General features: G+C 32.0%; 1 pseudogene across 1 annotated transcript in view; it reads right to left on the reverse strand.

The window, feature by feature from the left end:
- Positions 1–12431: 12431 nt before the first annotated feature.
- Positions 12432–20092, reverse strand: part of LOC143256142 (stress-activated protein kinase JNK-like) — a 94804-nt pseudogene continuing 87143 nt past the window's right edge. Inside the window, exon 13 of the transcript XR_013031184.1 lies at positions 12432–12678. The product of XR_013031184.1 is annotated as a stress-activated protein kinase JNK-like (transcript). The remainder of the gene's footprint in view (positions 12679–20092) is intronic.

Below are 20092 nucleotides of genomic sequence, written 5' to 3' on the forward strand. Positions count from 1 at the left end.
AAGCATACATTCCTTAGAATTTCTTTTACATCTAGTCCCTTTTTCTTTATTATTATCGTTGTTCATTACTTTCAGTTTCTTATTATGATTGTTTCACTTACAATAATCATACATTCCTTTGAGTTTCTTTTACATCTAGTCCTTGTTTCTTTATTATTATTATTGTTGTTGGTTAGTTTGTTTCTTATAGTAATCATACATTCCATGTCGTTTGTTTTACATTTAGTCCCTGTTTCTTTATTATAATTGTGTTTGATTGGTTTCAGTTTCTCATTCCGACTGTTTCTCTTACACGAATCATACGTTTATTGCAGTTGGTTTTACATCCAGTCCTTGTTTCTTTATTGTTGATTAATTTCAGTTTCTTATTCCGAATGTTGCAATTATGATAATCATACATTCCTTGTAGTTTGTTTTACATCTAGTCCCTGTTTCTTTATTGTTGTTTTTTTAATTTCAGTTTTTTATTCTCCATGTTTCAATTACAATAATCATACGTTTCTCAGAATTTCTTTTACATCTAGTCGCTGTCTCTTTATTATTATTGTTGTTGATTAATTTGAGTTTCTTATTCTGACTGTTTCACTTCTAATAATTATACATTCCTTGTTGTTTGTTTTACATCTAGTACCCGTTTCTTTATTATTATTATTGTTGTTTATTAAACTGACAGTTCTATTTTTATTATCTTCATTCTTTCACTACAACTGTATCATATGTATAGCTAATGAATATAAAGTTTCACGACGTTTTGATACCAGTGTTTCAACAATAAGTTAACTATTCCTGATCTTTACTTAAAATGAAAATAGTACTTTATTCACAAATATTCTACATGATTAAAATAATAATTCGTTACTACAGACTATACAATCAAATCAACACATCAGAAACCAATCTCTATTTACCCACTAGTAAAGTGATTATTATCACAACTAATTCTCTATTTATAAAATACAAGCTTTTTCATGACCTTATGTACACTTGAGACCTACCAGTACAGTCACTAATCTTCAGATAGCTTGTACATACAGTTCATTAAATGGTTCCTATAAGAACTAATTCTGTGTCTGACTTCTATCATTATAAACATAGTGAAAATACAGTCTCCACCTATTAATAGAGATTTCACGCTAATGTCATACTAAAACCCAATGTATATTCTATTTAAGGAAGCTAAGCTTTCAGACAAAGACTGAAAGGTTTACGTAAAATTCACCTTTACTAATCCTAATTAATCAGATGATTGAACCAGAAAAGCGACACCTTTATAAAAATAAAATCACTGTTTCAAAATACTCAATTATTGAAGATCAGCTGAGAAACACTTTAAAGAAAATTCGAAGTATTAACCTAAGTTCAATTTTTTATTAGGCTGCAATTCACTGTCACACTTGAGCCTTTACAAAATACCATGAAATAGATAAACTTTTTGTTGTTCAAATGTTTCTTAAATCAGTCTGTTTCCTCTAAAATTCTGAAAACGTATTAAACAGATTACATCAAACTTTTGTCAATTTTCATGCTGGAGTATGGTTCCTTTGACATTAGTAGAAACAACTACTAACAGTAGTTGTGACACATAAACAATCACATAAAAGGAATATCCGTACTTGTATGGTTTGGGATAAACAAATTCATCGTCACCTACATGTAACCATGTATAAAAGCAGCCATACAAATAAAACAGAACAAGACAGTAACACTTACATAAAATGGCTGATAAAGATCTACAAAACAAAAAATCAACAGTAAAAATACCTAGATATAAAATAGATAAATGACCTAAGGTTTTTTAAATTTTGGTGTTCATTCCTAAATCATTTATTTGATCAGTAATCCATTAGTATATGATTATAGAGCTAGTATTGTAAAATAACTGATGGAAATATGTTACATCATTGTATATGGACACAAAAATGTAGTATTTTAAAATAATCAACACAGACAAGGTAAATATGTATACCTTGGGACAGGAATCGTGGTTCTGAGGTTCATACTTCCAAATAATCACTCAAAATGAGGTACATATTTGAGAATGGACAGAAATATTAAATACTTCTTAGTCACATATTCACATAAAAACTTAATAGTATCTACCACAATCTCTTCAATTTCATGACAATTGAATTTGTTGTGTTCTTTTATGTGAACACCACTAATAAACAGAAGTTAGCTTGTTTTTAATATGGTAGCCCACAGTGCTTTAATACCTGTTAATAAAAAGTCATCAAAAATTTTGTAGTTGAGAATATCCTATTTCACCAATTATTATTTTTGAAGTTGTCTTATAAAAAGGTTATTTCAAAGGAGCTAAACTATCTGCACTAGTCATTGCTAATTTGGAGCTGACAAGGAAATAAGTTAGTGGATAGTACCCACTAAAAACTTAAACTAATCTAATCAAATAGGAGTACTTGAGCCATCACTTTTATAATGCACTTGTAGACCCAAGCCTGGTTTCTAGTTTTATAAGTGTGTGGACTTACTGATGAGGCATTGGTTCCTTGAAGTGTCTTTAATTAACTTGATGACTGCTAGAACTTTCAGCTGTTTGGCATGCCTAACAACATCTTGGTGCAATAAAAAATTGTATACTGGTGTATATGGACATTAACTGAAGAACTCAACCACCTTGTGGCCTTTGTAGTCTATGGTCTTGTTTTATATTTGTTTCATTCAAACCAACTCTCTCTCTTTTCCTCTTGGAGCTTGCCATGTGCCAGGTCTTATGAACATAGTAAATTCTCTTTTAAAAGATAATAATAAAAAAAAAAAACATGATCAAGTTTTTACCAAGAGCAAAACTATGACAAAGGATAAATTCAGATATGTGCCATGCAAGTAATAAAGCCAGGAGAAGGTACTGAACGTCATCTAGCTAAAAGCATGTATTTGTATGCTTCAAGCACTATGTCTAAGGTTCCAATTATTCCTAATAAAAATCATAGGTCCTTTCCAACACATAAATCATTAAAACTTTTAACCATTAATTATTTCTAGTTTTCTTTCATTGGGGTAAAAAGAAATCTACTGGCTCTGATGCTACTGGATTAGCACATTGTATGTGTTCTATTACTTATTTCACATATACTCATTATGTACATTTGCAGATAATCAAACAAAAATTATGTAATCCTGAAACTTAAATATGTTTTCCAATAATGCCATAGTGTTGCTGCTTTTATAACAAAGTAAAAAAATGAGTGAAATTCCAGCTTGCAATACTAAGGAATTGTATACAAGTATTGTAAGAATACCATACTTGCTTCAAATGAGTCCATTAGTTTTAATTAATACTACTAAACTTTCACAACTACTAGTGATTTTTGGATTGAAATAAGTAATTCTAGATTGTTAAAATTTTAGGAAGGCAGTGAGTTCATGATGCATACTATTTCCTATAGTTAATATTTCATAATACACTAGTTGTAAGTCACTGCTTATAATACAGGAAAGATTAATATATTATTTATTTGTCTCACATGGATATCAATTTACACTACACTAATATTATCCACAATGTAAGTGATAAGTAAAACTTACAATAGCTATGGTTATCTTTCAGTCATTTTAACGAAACAAAACAACAAAAACTATGTTTTGATATTGATAAATAATACATTACCATAGAGTTTCTAAGTCTAATATCAAATAAATGAAAAGACAGTTCAAAAACTACTATTGACATTATACAGAATTTGAAACACTGCTCAACTTTCATTGTAGTTTTGGGAGCTTAAGAACATTTTATCATTTTGGTTGATTTATTTTTGTATTTAGTTAAAAACAGAGTAAACATTTTATCTCTTAGTCCTAGAGAAAATTGGCCACTCTAGAATATTTTAATATAATCATTGACAAAGAAACAATAATGTTACAAATATAAAACATGTAAAACTTTGGCATAAAAGGAATACTCTGGTTTCACATATGAGCAAATTTAAAGGTTTTCACTATTGTTTTTAATATAGAGTTGTTGGAATCTTATTTTTAAACTGAAAGTAGGTACTTAAACTATCAAAATTGTGAGAACATTTCTGTTGAAGATTTCAGCATTCTTGAGTGCATTTAGTGAATACAAGAAACTCTGTGAATTCACAACTTATGTTTAAGCCATTAACAACAACATTCATGTTCTAGCTTATAAATTAAAAGCTTCTGTTCAAGTACTAACAGTGATATCCACATTTGTTTTAGTAAATTGTATCCATGTTCTTGTCTGTGGAGTAGAATTCCTTGCAAAGTATTGTTTCTTAAAGCATTCATAATGAAACCCAAGTTTTAAATAAATATTACAAATAATATCTGCACTTTGCTTGTGCTTCAACGTAGTCCTACGTAAAGCAGTAACAGGATGACAAAACCCATCTTTTTGTTCTATTTACATCAATACCCATCTTCTACTTTTATGTGAAACATATCTGATGTCCGGTTCTTGCTAAAACATTACAAATTGTAGACAATATTCCTATTCCTTTTGTATCTACAGGCTATTACTATACTTTAGTGTTTGTGACATATAGCTGCCTTTCACAAAAACATCCATGATGCAACTGGAACACAAACACAGAAATACTTAATCCCCTGAATTATCAAGTTTACCAAGTTTTAAAACTATATCAAATTTTAAAGAAAACTAAATAACAAAAATAAACTATCATAAGTCAATATTATTAAAAACTTGGAACAAAGTTACAGTTTGAGAAAAGCAGAAGTGGCAATGTTTCAGTTTAACAGGTACAATACTGTCATTACACTTTTGTTACTGCTGGCCATCAAAAATCTGCCAGTTGCAACAGAATCCATTTAGTAAAATAAATGTGTGCTATGTTATTACTTTTTCTATACATTTATTTCTCTTACCTGAGTAAATGACTCCTAGTTTCCAAACACATTTCCAGGAAACATTATGGTTTTATTTTCCATAACTTTGTGGATAAATTTTAGACTTTTTTGAGGGTATATTTTCCAAACAACTGTATCAGAAAATTGTCTTTTTTTCAAACAAATATAAATAAATAAAAATAAATTATTTTACTTCCTCTGAAGGTAATATTCCACATTGATTAATTACTAATGTAATTGTATGCTTCATACATATTAAAAGAGTGATAAACAAGAATGGGTCAAGTTGAATCTGAATAGCATGTAACTAGAAAACACTGATTACATAGATTTAATCAGAAACATGAAATATACTTTATCAGTGAAACATACAATACTTTAATTTCCATAAATAAACTCAGGCTCTTTTAAGGAACCCTCTTCTAGCAATTTGTTTTAGGAAAGTATAAAAACCTGCAACTATCTAGTAACATGTTTCTTACAATCATTATCCTTAGTAATCAGTTTACCACTATCTAGTAATAACATGTTTCTTACAATCATTACCCTTGGTAATCAGTTTACCACTATCTAGTAATAACATGTTTCTTACAATCATTACCCTTGGTAATCAGTTTACCACTATCTAGTAATAACATGTTTCTTACAATCATTACCCTTGGTAATCAGTTTACCACTATCTAGTAATAACATGTTTCTTACAATCATTACCCTTGGTAATCAGTTTACCACCATCTAGTAATAACATGTTTCTTACAATCATTACCCTGAGTAATCAGTTTACCACTACCTAGTAATAACATGTTTCTTACAATCATTATCCATAGTAATCAGTTTACTGCTATCTAGTAATAACATGTTTCTTACAATCATTACCCTTGGTAATCAGTTTACCACTATCTAGTAATAACATGTTTCTTACAATCATTACCCTGAGTAATCAGTTTACCACTACCTAGTAATAACATGTTTCTTACAATCATTATCCATAGTAATCAGTTTACTGCTATCTAGTAATAACATGTTTCTTACAATCATTACCCTTGGTAATCAGTTTACCACTATCTAGTAATAACATGTTTCTTACAATCATTACCCTGAGTAATCAGTTTACCACTACCTAGTAATAACATGTTTCTTACAATCATTATCCTTAGTAATCAGTTTACTGCTATCTAGTAATAACATGTTTTTTACAATCATTATCCTTAGTAATCAGTTTACTGCTATCTAGTAATAACATGTTTTTTACAATCATTATCCTTAGTAATCAGTTTACCACTATCTAGTAATAACATGTTTCTTACAATCATTACCCTTGGTAATCAGTTTACCACTATCTAGTAATAACATGTTTCTTACAATCATTACCCTTGGTAATCAGTTTACCACCATCTAGTAATAACATGTTTCTTACAATCATTACCCTGAGTAATCAGTTTACCACTACCTAGTAATAACATGTTTCTTACAATCATTATCCATAGTAATCAGTTTACTGCTATCTAGTAATAACATGTTTCTTACAATCATTACCCTTGGTAATCAGTTTACCACTATCTAGTAATAACATGTTTCTTACAATCATTACCCTGAGTAATCAGTTTACCACTACCTAGTAATAACATGTTTCTTACAATCATTATCCATAGTAATCAGTTTACTGCTATCTAGTAATAACATGTTTCTTACAATCATTACCCTTGGTAATCAGTTTACCACTATCTAGTAATAACATGTTTCTTACAATCATTACCCTGAGTAATCAGTTTACCACTACCTAGTAATAACATGTTTCTTACAATCATTATCCTTAGTAATCAGTTTACTGCTATCTAGTAATAACATGTTTTTTACAATCATTATCCTTAGTAATCAGTTTACTGCTATCTAGTAATAACATGTTTTTTACAATCATTATCCTTAGTAATCAGTTTACTGCTATCTAGTAATAACATGTTTTTTACAATCATTATCCTTAGTAATCAGTTTACCACTATCTAGTAATAACATGTTTTTTACAATCATTATCCTTAGTAATCAGTTTACCACTATCTAGTAATAACATGTTTCTTACAATCATTACCCTTGGTAATCAGTTTACCACTATCTAGTAATAACATGTTTCTTACAATCATTACCCTTGGTAATCAGTTTACCACCATCTAGTAATAACATGTTTCTTACAATCATTATTCATAGTAATCAGTTTACTGCTATCTAGTAATAACATGTTTTTTACAATCATTATCCTTAGTAATTAGTTTACTGCTATCTAGTAATAACATGTTTTTTACAATCATTATCCTTAGTAATCAGTTTACCACTATCTAGTAATAACATGTTTCTTACAATCATTACCCTTGGTAATCAGTTTACCACTATCTAGTAATAACATGTTTCTTACAATCATTACCCTTGGTAATCAGTTTACCACCATCTAGTAATAACATGTTTCTTACAATCATTACCCTGAGTAATCAGTTTACCACTACCTAGTAATAACATGTTTCTTACAATCATTATCCATAGTAATCAGTTTACTGCTATCTAGTAATAACATGTTTCTTACAATCATTACCCTTGGTAATCAGTTTACCACTATCTAGTAATAACATGTTTCTTACAATCATTACCCTGAGTAATCAGTTTACCACTACCTAGTAATAACATGTTTCTTACAATCATTATCCATAGTAATCAGTTTACTGCTATCTAGTAATAACATGTTTCTTACAATCATTACCCTTGGTAATCAGTTTACCACTATCTAGTAATAACATGTTTCTTACAATCATTACCCTGAGTAATCAGTTTACCACTACCTAGTAATAACATGTTTCTTACAATCATTATCCTTAGTAATCAGTTTACTGCTATCTAGTAATAACATGTTTTTACAATCATTATCCTTAGTAATCAGTTTACTGCTATCTAGTAATAACATGTTTTTACAATCATTATCCTTAGTAATCAGTTTACTGCTATCTAGTAATAACATGTTTTTACAATCATTATCCTTAGTAATCAGTTTACCACTATCTAGTAATAACATGTTTTTTACAATCATTATCCTTAGTAATCAGTTTACCACTATCTAGTAATAACATGTTTCCTACAATCATTACCCTTAGTAATCAGTTTACCACTACCTAGTATAAACATGTTTCTTACAATCATTACCCTGAGTAATCAGTTTACCACTACCTAGTAATAACATGTTTCTTACAATCATTATTCATAGTAATCAGTTTACTGCTATCTAGTAATAACATGTTTTTTACAATCATTATCCTTAGTAATTAGTTTACTGCTATCTAGTAATAACATGTTTCTTACAATCATTACCCTTAGTAATCAGTTTACCACTATCTAGTAATAACATGTTTTTTACAATCATTATCCTTAGTAATCAGTTTACCACTATCTAATAATAACATGTTTCTTACAATCATTATCCTTAGTAATCAGTTTACCACTATCTAGTAATAACATGTTTCTTACAATCATTATCCTCAGTAATCAGTTTACTGCTATCTAGTAATAACATGTTTTTTACAATCATTATCCTTAGTAATTAGTTTACCACTATCTAGTAATAACATGTTTTTTACAATCATTATCCTTAGTAATTAGTTTACTGCTATCTAATAATGTTTCTTACAATCATTATCCTTAGTAATCAGTTTACCACTATCTAGTAATAACATGTTTCTAAAAATCATTATCCTTAGTAATCAGTTTACCACTATCTAATAATAACATGTTTCTTACAATCATTATCCTTAGTAATCAGTTTACCACTATCTAGTAATAACATGTTTCTTACAATTATTATCCATAGTAATCAGTTTACCACTACCTAGTAATAACATGTTTCTTACAATCATTATCCTTAGTAATCAGTTTACCACTATCTAGTAATAACATGTTTCTTACAATCATTACCCTGAGTAATCAGTTTACCACTACCTAGTAATAACATGTTTCTTACAATCATTATCCATAGTAATCAGTTTATTGCTATCTAGTAATAACGTTTTTTACAATCATTATCCTTAGTAATTAGTTTACTGCTGTCTAATAATAACGTTTCTTACAATCATTATCCTTAGTAATCAGTTTACCACTATCTAGTAATAACATGTTTCTTACAATCATTATCCATAGTAATCAGTTTACCACTATCTAGTAATAACATGTTTCTTACAATCATTATCCATAGTAATCAGTTTACCACTATCTAGTAATAACATGTTTCTTACAATCATTATCCTTAGTAATCAGTTTACCACTACCTAGTAATAACATGTTTCTTACAATCATTATCCATAGTAATCAGTTTACTGCTATCTAATAATATGTTTCTTACAATCATTATCCTTAGTAATCAGTTTACCACTATCTAGTAATAACATGTTTTTTACAATCATTATCCTTAGTAATTAGTTTACTGCTATCTAATAATGTTTCTTACAATCATTATCCTTAGTAATCAGTTTACCACTATCTAGTAATAACATGTTTCTAAAAATCATTATCCTTAGTAATCAATTTACCACTATCTAATAATAACATGTTTCTTACAATCATTATCCTTAGTAATCAGTTTACCACTATCTAGTAATAACATGTTTCTTACAATCATTATCCTTAGTAATTAGTTTACTGCTATCTAGTAATAACATGTTTCTTACAATCATTACCCTTAGTAATCAGTTTACCACTATCTAGTAATAACATGTTTTTTACAATCATTATCCTTAGTAATCAGTTTACCACTATCTAATAATAACATGTTTCTTACAATCATTATCCTTAGTAATCAGTTTACCACTATCTAGTAATAACATGTTTCTTACAATCATTATCCTCAGTAATCAGTTTACTGCTATCTAGTAATAACATGTTTCTTACAATCATTACCCTTAGTAATCAGTTTACCACTATCTAGTAATAACATGTTTTTTACAATCATTATCCTTAGTAATCAGTTTACCACTATCTAATAATAACATGTTTCTTACAATCATTATCCTTAGTAATCAGTTTACCACTATCTAGTAATAACATGTTTCTTACAATCATTATCCTCAGTAATCAGTTTACTGCTATCTAGTAATAACATGTTTTTTACAATCATTATCCTTAGTAATTAGTTTACCACTATCTAGTAATAACATGTTTTTTACAATCATTATCCTTAGTAATTAGTTTACTGCTATCTAATAATGTTTCTTACAATCATTATCCTTAGTAATCAGTTTACCACTATCTAGTAATAACATGTTTCTAAAAATCATTATCCTTAGTAATCAGTTTACCACTATCTAATAATAACATGTTTCTTACAATCATTATCCTTAGTAATCAGTTTACCACTATCTAGTAATAACATGTTTCTTACAATTATTATCCATAGTAATCAGTTTACCACTACCTAGTAATAACATGTTTCTTACAATCATTATCCTTAGTAATCAGTTTACCACTATCTAGTAATAACATGTTTCTTACAATCATTATCCTTAGTAATCAGTTTACCACTATCTAGTAATAACATGTTTCTTACAATCATTACCCTGAGTAATCAGTTTACCACTACCTAGTAATAACATGTTTCTTACAATCATTATCCATAGTAATCAGTTTATTGCTATCTAGTAATAACGTTTTTACAATCATTATCCTTAGTAATTAGTTTACTGCTGTCTAATAATAACGTTTCTTACAATCATTATCCTTAGTAATCAGTTTACCACTATCTAGTAATAACATGTTTCTTACAATCATTATCCATAGTAATCAGTTTACCACTATCTAGTAATAACATGTTTCTTACAATCATTATCCATAGTAATCAGTTTACCACTATCTAGTAATAACATGTTTCTTACAATCATTATCCTTAGTAATCAGTTTACCACTACCTAGTAATAACATGTTTCTTACAATCATTATCCATAATAATCAGTTTACTGCTATCTAATAATATGTTTCTTACAATCATTATCCTTAGTAATCAGTTTACCACTATCTAGTAATAACATGTTTCTAACAATCATTATCCTTAGTAATCAGTTTACCATTATCTAGTAATAACATGTTTTTTACAATCATTATCCTTAGTAATCAGTTTACCATTATCTAGTAATAACATGTTTTTAACAATCATTATCCTTAGTAATTAGTTTGCCACGATCTAGTAACATGTTTTTTTTAAAATCATTATCCTCAGTAACCAGTTTGCCACCATTTAGTAACATGTTTTTCAAAATCATTGTCCTTAGTAACCAGTTTGCCACCATTTAGTAACAAGTTTTTTACAATCATTATCCTTAGTAATCAGTTTGCCCATGCATGACTCATCAAAACATCTGTTAAATTCTTTAAGCTTCAAATATTTCTTACTGGAAATTAGTTCTTCACGTGTTCACAAATAACTGCTTACAACCCTGTAAGTATGACTGACACAAACATTCACTTAACTTTACAGGGTAAAGGAACACAACTGTCAAACTGTAAATTCACTTATTATTGATCTGTCAAGGAACATGTACAATCTAACCTTTTAAAATGAATTTTCTAGTTCATTATTTTGAAGCATCAAATAGAATTTTTTTGACAAAATATAATGCTGCTAGCACAACTGATAGGCAAGTAAACATTCATAGACATGAGTCAAGTGACTGTCAAACTGAAGCTAACTTTAACTCAGCAAAATTCAGTTCCTAAAACTATAAGCTTGTTCCAATATGTTGAAAATATGTTTTATTGCCACATCTGTACAAAACGTAAGATTATTAACGTTTTAATAAATATTTATCTAGAAGCCAATAAAATAATAATTTTATCAATTTTCTGTTAATAGAAATATCTGAGACAAAAGTTTTGATGACATGTAGATTTTTCTCAAACACAGTGAGCCAAGCAGTACTAAGACTATCCATTTTGTTCTACTTTTAATTTTTCTTTAACCAAACTCTGTACTATTTGAACAAACAAAGTATATGAAGTAAACAAATATCTAGAAAAGTGACAAAAGCCTGTTGTAATCAATAAATAAACCTATTGATGAGACAAATGTCAAGTGGAATATATCCCAATAAAATTTTCTTTTCTAATAAAAAAAGGAATGGTGGATACATGTTTCTTCTTAAATTATTTCAAACAACAATCAACAGTACTAAAGAACCGTGAAAGAAAGTATCACAATATAAGCAGCAACATCTGACACATACAGAAGGCAGCACTGAAAAGGATTGGACAAGAAATTTAATGCAGTAACACAATGATGACAGTGACTCACTCAGATGCATGATTTGTTGTTAATCTGGAGAAAAAAACAAATGTTTTCAAGAAACTGATATTATACACCAAAGTGAGCAGACTAGTTTGTACATATACACTCTGACCAATTGAATTTGGAAATTAAATGATGAGAAATTTCGGGACACTGACAGCTCTACTCTGAACAACACACCAACGGCCATTGAGAAAAGGATTAAACCAAGGTGGAAGCGATCTTTCTTGCCTGTTCTACTCACCAGCAAGAGCTCAATAAAACTATAGCTTCCTCAACGTTTTCTCCATTGTTATAAGTCTTTATTTACTTTTAAAGACTGGTCTACAAATAGCCCCTCTTCTCCACTGGTGTATGGTCTGAAAGGTTACATAACAAATGGATAAGCTTTCATGTTCCAAACCTCTTAACCAATCTTATGTTATCCTTGTCCACTATATCTGGAAGTCGTGATCATACAGTTCCTCTTTAGAAACACAAGAATTACAGAGATTGGTTTGATGCAACTCCATCCTCTAAATCACCATCTAAAAGTTACAAAATAATATTGTTATTATTTTAAACTATAATCTCACAATACAAGTTGTTACACCAAATATATTTCTCTAAAAAATATCCTCTATGTAAAACTACATATTATCCTATCCATTGATTTCAAATCTTATACTACTGTATTTCCAATGAAGAATTATTCCTTATTAACAATCAATTTGAAAAACAAATTATTAAAATATTTATGTAGACATTTAACAGAAAAGCAGGAAAACAACAGTGGATAAAAGCAAATTTCAGCTGCTTTAAGGGTAGATTATTTTATCATTTAGGGTATTATGTAGGTACATTTTGAATGTGTAAATTGAAAAGCAAATTGTCCACTAAAGTTATAATATCACCAGTTTTAATCCTATTCATCTAACTAAGGAAAACATCTTTAACAACTTTAACTCAATAAAAGTAACAGCATTGTTAGTACAAATGAAAGAGTATACAGCAAAAGTAAGGAAGAATCAACAGATGAAAGTAATTTTAAGAAAATAAAATCAGATCTCATCTAAAGTAGAGAAAATAAGCTTATAACGATCCAGTATTTGTTGCTGCTGAAAAAAAAAATATTTATATGTAACCATGTTCACCCACTGAACCACACTTTGGTCCTTGTTTTATGTAATTCTTAAGTCTCTTACATAGCTAGACTGGCTTTTCTAATCATGGAGTAGATGAACATTTTTAAATTACTGGTTTATAATCAAAATAATGTTTTAAGTTTCTTCAAAAATAAGACTCGAAACTTTGAGCAACCTATATTTTTATGAAAGTCAATTCTTTCACATAATAGAAGTTTAACACTCATTGTCAATAGTGTTAAGATTCTGAAATAAGACTAGGTAGTCCCATATGTGTCTTCAAAAGCTATTTCCCTTTGTCACAAAACAGATGGTGTTATTAAACATTATCAAATAGCCTCATGTTAAGCACATCTTTTTATGTGTGTAATAATAAACTCAGTTAAAATCACATCAAAGAAGCATTACAATGTCTTTATAGTCATGCAAAGGAGCCTATATAATAATACATTTGTTTGTGTACATATTACAAAAATGATGTGTGCACATGCATATTTAGATGGTAAGATATGCATACATTATCCTAACAGACAAAAACTGAGTACTATTACAATAGACTAGCAGAAATCCTCAAGACATTTGGTTGTTTGGTTGGTTGATTTTGTGTTTTATGGAACAAAGCAGCTAGGTTACCTGTGCCAAACATCTGATAAAAAGTTAAAATTAAAGTAAATTTAGTAAAATTCATAAAAAGAAATTAAGGTAAAACAAAACAAAGTTTTAAAAAAAGCATAAGACCAATGTTTACATCTAGTCTACAGCAGTAAGAGAAAAACTAGAGTAATACAAGTTGAAAAGGACTTTCTGTAGCATAACTGTAATTATTGTAACTAGCCAAGAGGACTAAGAGGTAAGTTCAAAAGCCACCATCAGTCACCTGAAGTTGGACTTTCTACTAATGGTTCCGAGTTATTTGACATGATGTCTATTTTCGAAAAGTAAAGTAATAAAAATTTTATAAGACTGGTAGCAAAGTTTTAATAATAACTCGCCAGGATGACTAAAGGGTAGTTCAAACAGCAGCATTAGTCACCTGAAGTTGGCCTTTCCAGTCCTGGTTTCAAGTTATTTAACATTACGATCATTTTCTAATTTCAAATCGAACTAGATGGTCTTTGATTCTTAAAAGGGAATTGCATTAAAAAAAGGTCTCATGTATAAATTAAAAAAACTTAAATGGCATTAAAAAGATTAATGGCCTTTAAAAACTAAAAACATTTCCAAAGTGGACAGTGTCACCATCACTAATAACACTGTCTAGCGTTATGGACAAAACTTGCGACAGAACATGTTTAAAATGGTGCCATTGTTGAGAGTCGTAACAACGGCAAGAAAGTAATATGTGGCTTATTGTGACCTGAGTGTTACACAAACTACACACTGGTGCATCAGTTCCAGATAAAAGAAAACAATGAGTTAAAAAACTATGACCAATGCATAGTCTAGTTAGAACAACTTCCTCTTCCCGATCCTTATGGATGCAAGACAGCCAAAGTCCAACATAGGGTTTTATTTGGAAAAGCTTGTTTTTGCGTTGCTCACTACAAGTCAACTGCCAGCTAGCACAGAGCCGAGCCTTGAATGCAGGACCATAGACCATATATGGAATAGGCACAGTTATGATAGGATAGATTTAGCTGCAGTGTCGGCAAGCTATTTCATGCGAATACCAAAGTGGCCTGGTATCCAGAAAAACTGGATAAAAGTAGATGTTAAAGAGAAATGGGCCAGCTGGTATTGAATATCAGCAAAAACAGGGTGTGAACTAATGTGAAGTGATTCCAGGGCCAGTAGAGAACTAAGAGAGTCAGTATAAATAAAGCAGTTTGAGTACTGCTTAGCATCTACGTGATCCAGGGCAAAAGGAATGGCATACAGTTCAGCAGTGAACACAGAAGCTGCAGAGGGGATTCTGTGTGCAACCACTGAACCACAAAAAACCATGGCAGAGCCCACACAGTCATCTGATTTTGAACCATCTGTATAAATAGGAATGGAAGGATGGTCCAAAAGATGTTCAGCGAATAACAGACAGTATTTCCAATTGGAAATGTCTGCTTTTCTCAGATGACTTTAAAAAGATCACATTTGGGGACTGTAAGAAGCCATGGTGGGATGGGTTGACCAGTGGATACAGCAATGTTATCCAAGGACAAACCCAATTCATCCAACTGCACCTTGATATAAAGGCCAAAAGGGGCAATGGCAGATCGTCTGTTCTGAAAAAGTATGGCCTACCAAGGAAGGAAAACACAACCCCAGGTGGGATGCTTTGGTAAGGAACGAAGGTTCAAAGCATATGGTAAAGACAGCAGAGGTGCAAAGAAGGTTTATGAGATTATGTGTATTAGCTCTGAACTGGGGAAGTATAGAAAGCCCCAGTGCAGAACCAAAGTCCTTGATGATGAATGGAGTCCAAAATTTTTAAGGCAAAGGATCTGGCAGAGACATAGACCAGTGATTTATAATCGAGTTTCAATCAAATAAGAGCACGATATATCTTTAGCATGAAACATCGAACCACTTCCCAAGTAGTGGAAGAGAGGACATGGAGGATGTTCAGAGCTCTTCTACATTTGAACTGTAGCTACTTGATGTGTGGCATAAAGGTCAGCTTATAGTCAAAGATAAGCCCAAAGAACTTCATCTCTAGGACCACAGGCAGCACAGCTTCACCGATACAGAGTTCAGAATCAAGGTGAATACCCCGTTTCCTGTGGTCCATTTCAGTAAATGATTGAGGACAGTCTGGAGCTGCTGCTCAATATACCTCATGTTTGACAACTGAAAGTCATCAACATAGAGCCCGTTTGCAACAGTGAGACGGAGTTCTTCAGTAATGGTGTTAATATTTATACTGAAGAGTGTGACACTCAAAACACAGCCCTGAGAGATTCCAAGTTCCTGTAGAAAGTGTTTGACAAAAATGGGCAAATGGTCACATAACCCATATATATGGAGGTCTTGCAAAATGCCATATCTCCATGTTGTAGCATAAGCCTTCTCAATGTCAAAAAATACTGATACAAGATGTTGTTGATTGAGAAAGGCTTTTGTGATTGACCTTTCAAGTCAAATCAGGTGGTCCACAGTGGAACACTGTAGTTGGAACCCACACTGGGTGGGCGAGAGGAGGTTGTTTAATTCGAGGAACCAAACAAGACGAGAATTAATCACCCTCTCTTAGGTCTTACAGAGCTAATGCAATTGGACAGTAGTTTGAAGGAATCTTGGGGTTCTTCCCAGGCTCAAAGAAAGGGAGGACAATAGCCTGGTGCCAGGCATCAGGAAAAACATTCTCCTGCCTTATCCGGTTAAAACAATCAGAAAAATAGCAAGAGAAGCAGGAAATAGAGGGTGCAGCATTTCATAGTGTACATCATCAGGTCAAACCGATATATTGCTAGACCAATGAAGGGCTAGTTTGAGTTCCACCAGTGTAAAGTTGTAGTCATAGAGACAATTAGCTCGAAAGGAAAGAGGTGATTGCTCTGCCTGTGTCTTGATGGTGCGAGAAAAAGCAAAAGTGCTAGATACCCGGCAAAAGCTTTCACCTAGTTTCGGCAAATGCTCCGGGTACCAGCTACTTCCTGGCCATCAGAGAGCAAGATCGAGAGGGGGACAGAATTATATTTCCCACTGACCTTTTGAATCTTGTACCATATGACTTTGTAACTGGTGGTACAAGATATGCTGGTTGTGAACTTAGTAAAAGATTCCTTCTGGCTTTGACGTCTTACCCACCTAACATATGCACAGGCCCACTTAAAAGAGATGTGGTTTAAGAGTGTGGGATGTCTACAGAAAGTATCCCAGGCCCATTTTTGAGCCTTCCATGCCATGTGCCAGGCTGGATTCCACCATGGACAAGGATACATTGGAAAACATGTCGAGGTTTTAGGAATACATTGAGCAGCTGCTTGTATAATAGAGTAAGTTACTGCTGCCACACAGTCGTCTATTGATGACTGACAGACGATGGCGGGATCAAGTTCTGAAAGAGCAGTGAAAGAGGGCCAGTTTGCCTGATCCAGCTTCCACCAGGGCACACAGGATGGGTGGCATCGAATAGTCTAGTCTCTCTCCAAATTATATGAAAATGATCACTGCCTTGTGGATTATTGTCAACCCTCCACAAATGGAGAGATCAATAGCAGTAAAGGACTGACTAGGTGCATGAAAATAAATGGAAGAACCAGTATTGAAAAGAGAAAGGTTGTGATCAGAGAGCATATGCCCTACAGAGCAAACCCTCCTATCAATATCAGCACTTCCCCAAAGGGGATGATGTCTATTAAAGTACCTCAGGATTAAAAAGGGAAATGGCAACTGTTCAATGAGAGCTTCAAGGTCTGACTGATCACATGTCTCTCCAGGGGATAGGTAGAGAGAACAAACAGTGATGGTATGACCCAAGGAAACATGGATGGTTACAGCCTCCAAGGGTGTGTTAAGTGGCATAGACAGGGTAGACACATGCTGATCAACCAACAGCCACCCCTCCATGCACTCGTCCATCACATAGCCTGTCATTTCTGTACAAATAAAACTGCCGAAAGGTGACTGCATTGGCAGATTTCAGAAATGTTTCCTGTAAGGAAAGACATACAGGATGGTAGGAAGCAATAAGTGTTTTGATGTCATCCAGATTAGAATGTAAACCTCAACAGTTCCATTGTATCAGGGAAACAATTTTTATTTATGTGTAGGTGAATTGGGTGGAGAACCCTTCTGTTTACGACCATGTCTTATTTCCTTACTGTCCTTATTCAAGGGAGGTCTATCGACCTCCATGAATCCTGCCCTGGGTTGACTTGGCAGGTCTTTGCTATTGGAAGGGGATTCCTGTGACTGAGGACGTGAACAAATTATCATTTTGCATCTTGGAGTGGGAGAAGAAGATGTAGCTGAGGAAATGCCTGTACGCAGAACCAAAAGATGTAGATCTTGGAGTTTGTTGGAATGTATGTAAGGGACATAGATGGGTGTTGAAGTTGATTCATCAACTTTTTTAACCATGGAGATCAAAAGTCCTTTCATTTGCTTTGTGAACTATTCTTTTGGAGGCACAGAGAGATCTGTCTGTACTCTCACTGTAGTTGTGGAATGAAGTGCAGCAGCATATGTACGAGATGAAGTGGTGGACAGCTACTTTTGAGCCTCACGATAAGTGATGTTATGAATTGTTTTCAAACGCTGCACCTCTTTCTCTTCCAATCATTTAGGGCAAGAATGAAAGTAGGAAGGGTGAGAGCCATTGTAATTGATGCAATGAGGGTCCATTTCACACTCATGGTTATTATGGTCCTTGCCACCACAATAAGCACACGTCAGGGAACCACAACATGACGTCTTTGAGTGACCAAACCGCTGGCACTGGAAACACTGGGGAGCGTTTTGAATGTTTGGCCATAGCCTGTTATTTAGGTAACCTGCCTTGATGGTGGCAGGTGGATATAGTGATGTAAATGCCTGAACATGGATACTGGTTGGCATCGTAATTCCATCTTTGTGAGTGGAGATACTCCTCACTGCAGAAATGCAAGTGGAGAAACCAGCAAGAATCTCTCCAACAGCCCTAGATTTTCAACATTAACATATTTTCTGTTTATTAATTGTTGATATTAATTGAGTGAAATCATTAGTTCAAAATACTGAAAGAACACAGCTCTGGGCACTCCCTAGATTCAACAACTCCCTAAATACTACCATGTTACTGGGATGTAATGCAGCTCTTCGATCTTGAGATATCACTATTCCCTATAAGTTAGAAACTGAAAAAGGAACTTAAATAAGAGAACCCAGCAATGAGTATCAAGGAAGATTACAATCAACAACCAAAAAATGTAAAATTACTGATACTAAGAATCTGGGGTTAATGGACAATGATAACTTTCAGTCCTTTATTTTACTATGAAATGCTAACATTTAATTAAATACTAATGAATGCATCAAGTATGAGTTTGTTTTACATGGTTGATTTGTTTTGCATTTCAGTGTTAAGCTGTAAATGACTCACAACACTAATTATATTTGTCAAGTTTCTTAAAGAGAATTCTCAATGGAAAGTCTGATCTCTTATTAAATGTATAGAATATTAAGAGACACACAGCATGTTTCTCATTTAGAATTTTTCTAATTTCTTAACATTTAACTATATTTTTTCTTTCAAACTTACATAATAAGCACTCCTTATTCAACTACCAATAATCTTATTTATTTTATCAAGCTTCATTAACCTTTTTATGATAGGTCAAGGGTCAAAAGCCATGTCATGATGTTTGTTGACCTGTATTGAACATTTTAGTGAACTACTATTTTAAAAATTTATGTCAATAAATTTGGTGTCAAATCCCAGATTATAATTTAAAGTTTAATACTGAAAATGAGTTAACTTATTAATTTAAAAGTAAGTATTAAAAGAACATACCTAAATGTACATTTTGGCAAGCCAAGTGGTACACTAAATACATCACTGGTTAAAATTAAATACTTGTGATGTCAAAATACTAAATACTAAGTCTATAATTTCATACTAATTAGGAACTCAAATTATTAATAATATCGAGCCAGAATGAAAAAAAAGGACCTCATATATCTTGTTATTTTACTGAGATACGGGTTATGTACTGAATCAAACACAGTGACCCTGTTCACCTCTTTCTATTTTTGGAAACGGTCCCTTATATACACTTACTTCAATATACAACATGTGAATAGCCAATCAACAACTTAGAATGTCCTTCTAATGTCTTTTTTCAGCCTGTGCAAAGGCTACCATGTTCTTTCAAACCAAGATTTCAAGAGGTAGTTTATG

Source organism: Tachypleus tridentatus, chromosome 7, assembly GCF_004210375.1.
Source record: "Tachypleus tridentatus isolate NWPU-2018 chromosome 7, ASM421037v1, whole genome shotgun sequence".
Taxonomy (NCBI): domain Eukaryota; kingdom Metazoa; phylum Arthropoda; class Merostomata; order Xiphosura; family Limulidae; genus Tachypleus; species Tachypleus tridentatus.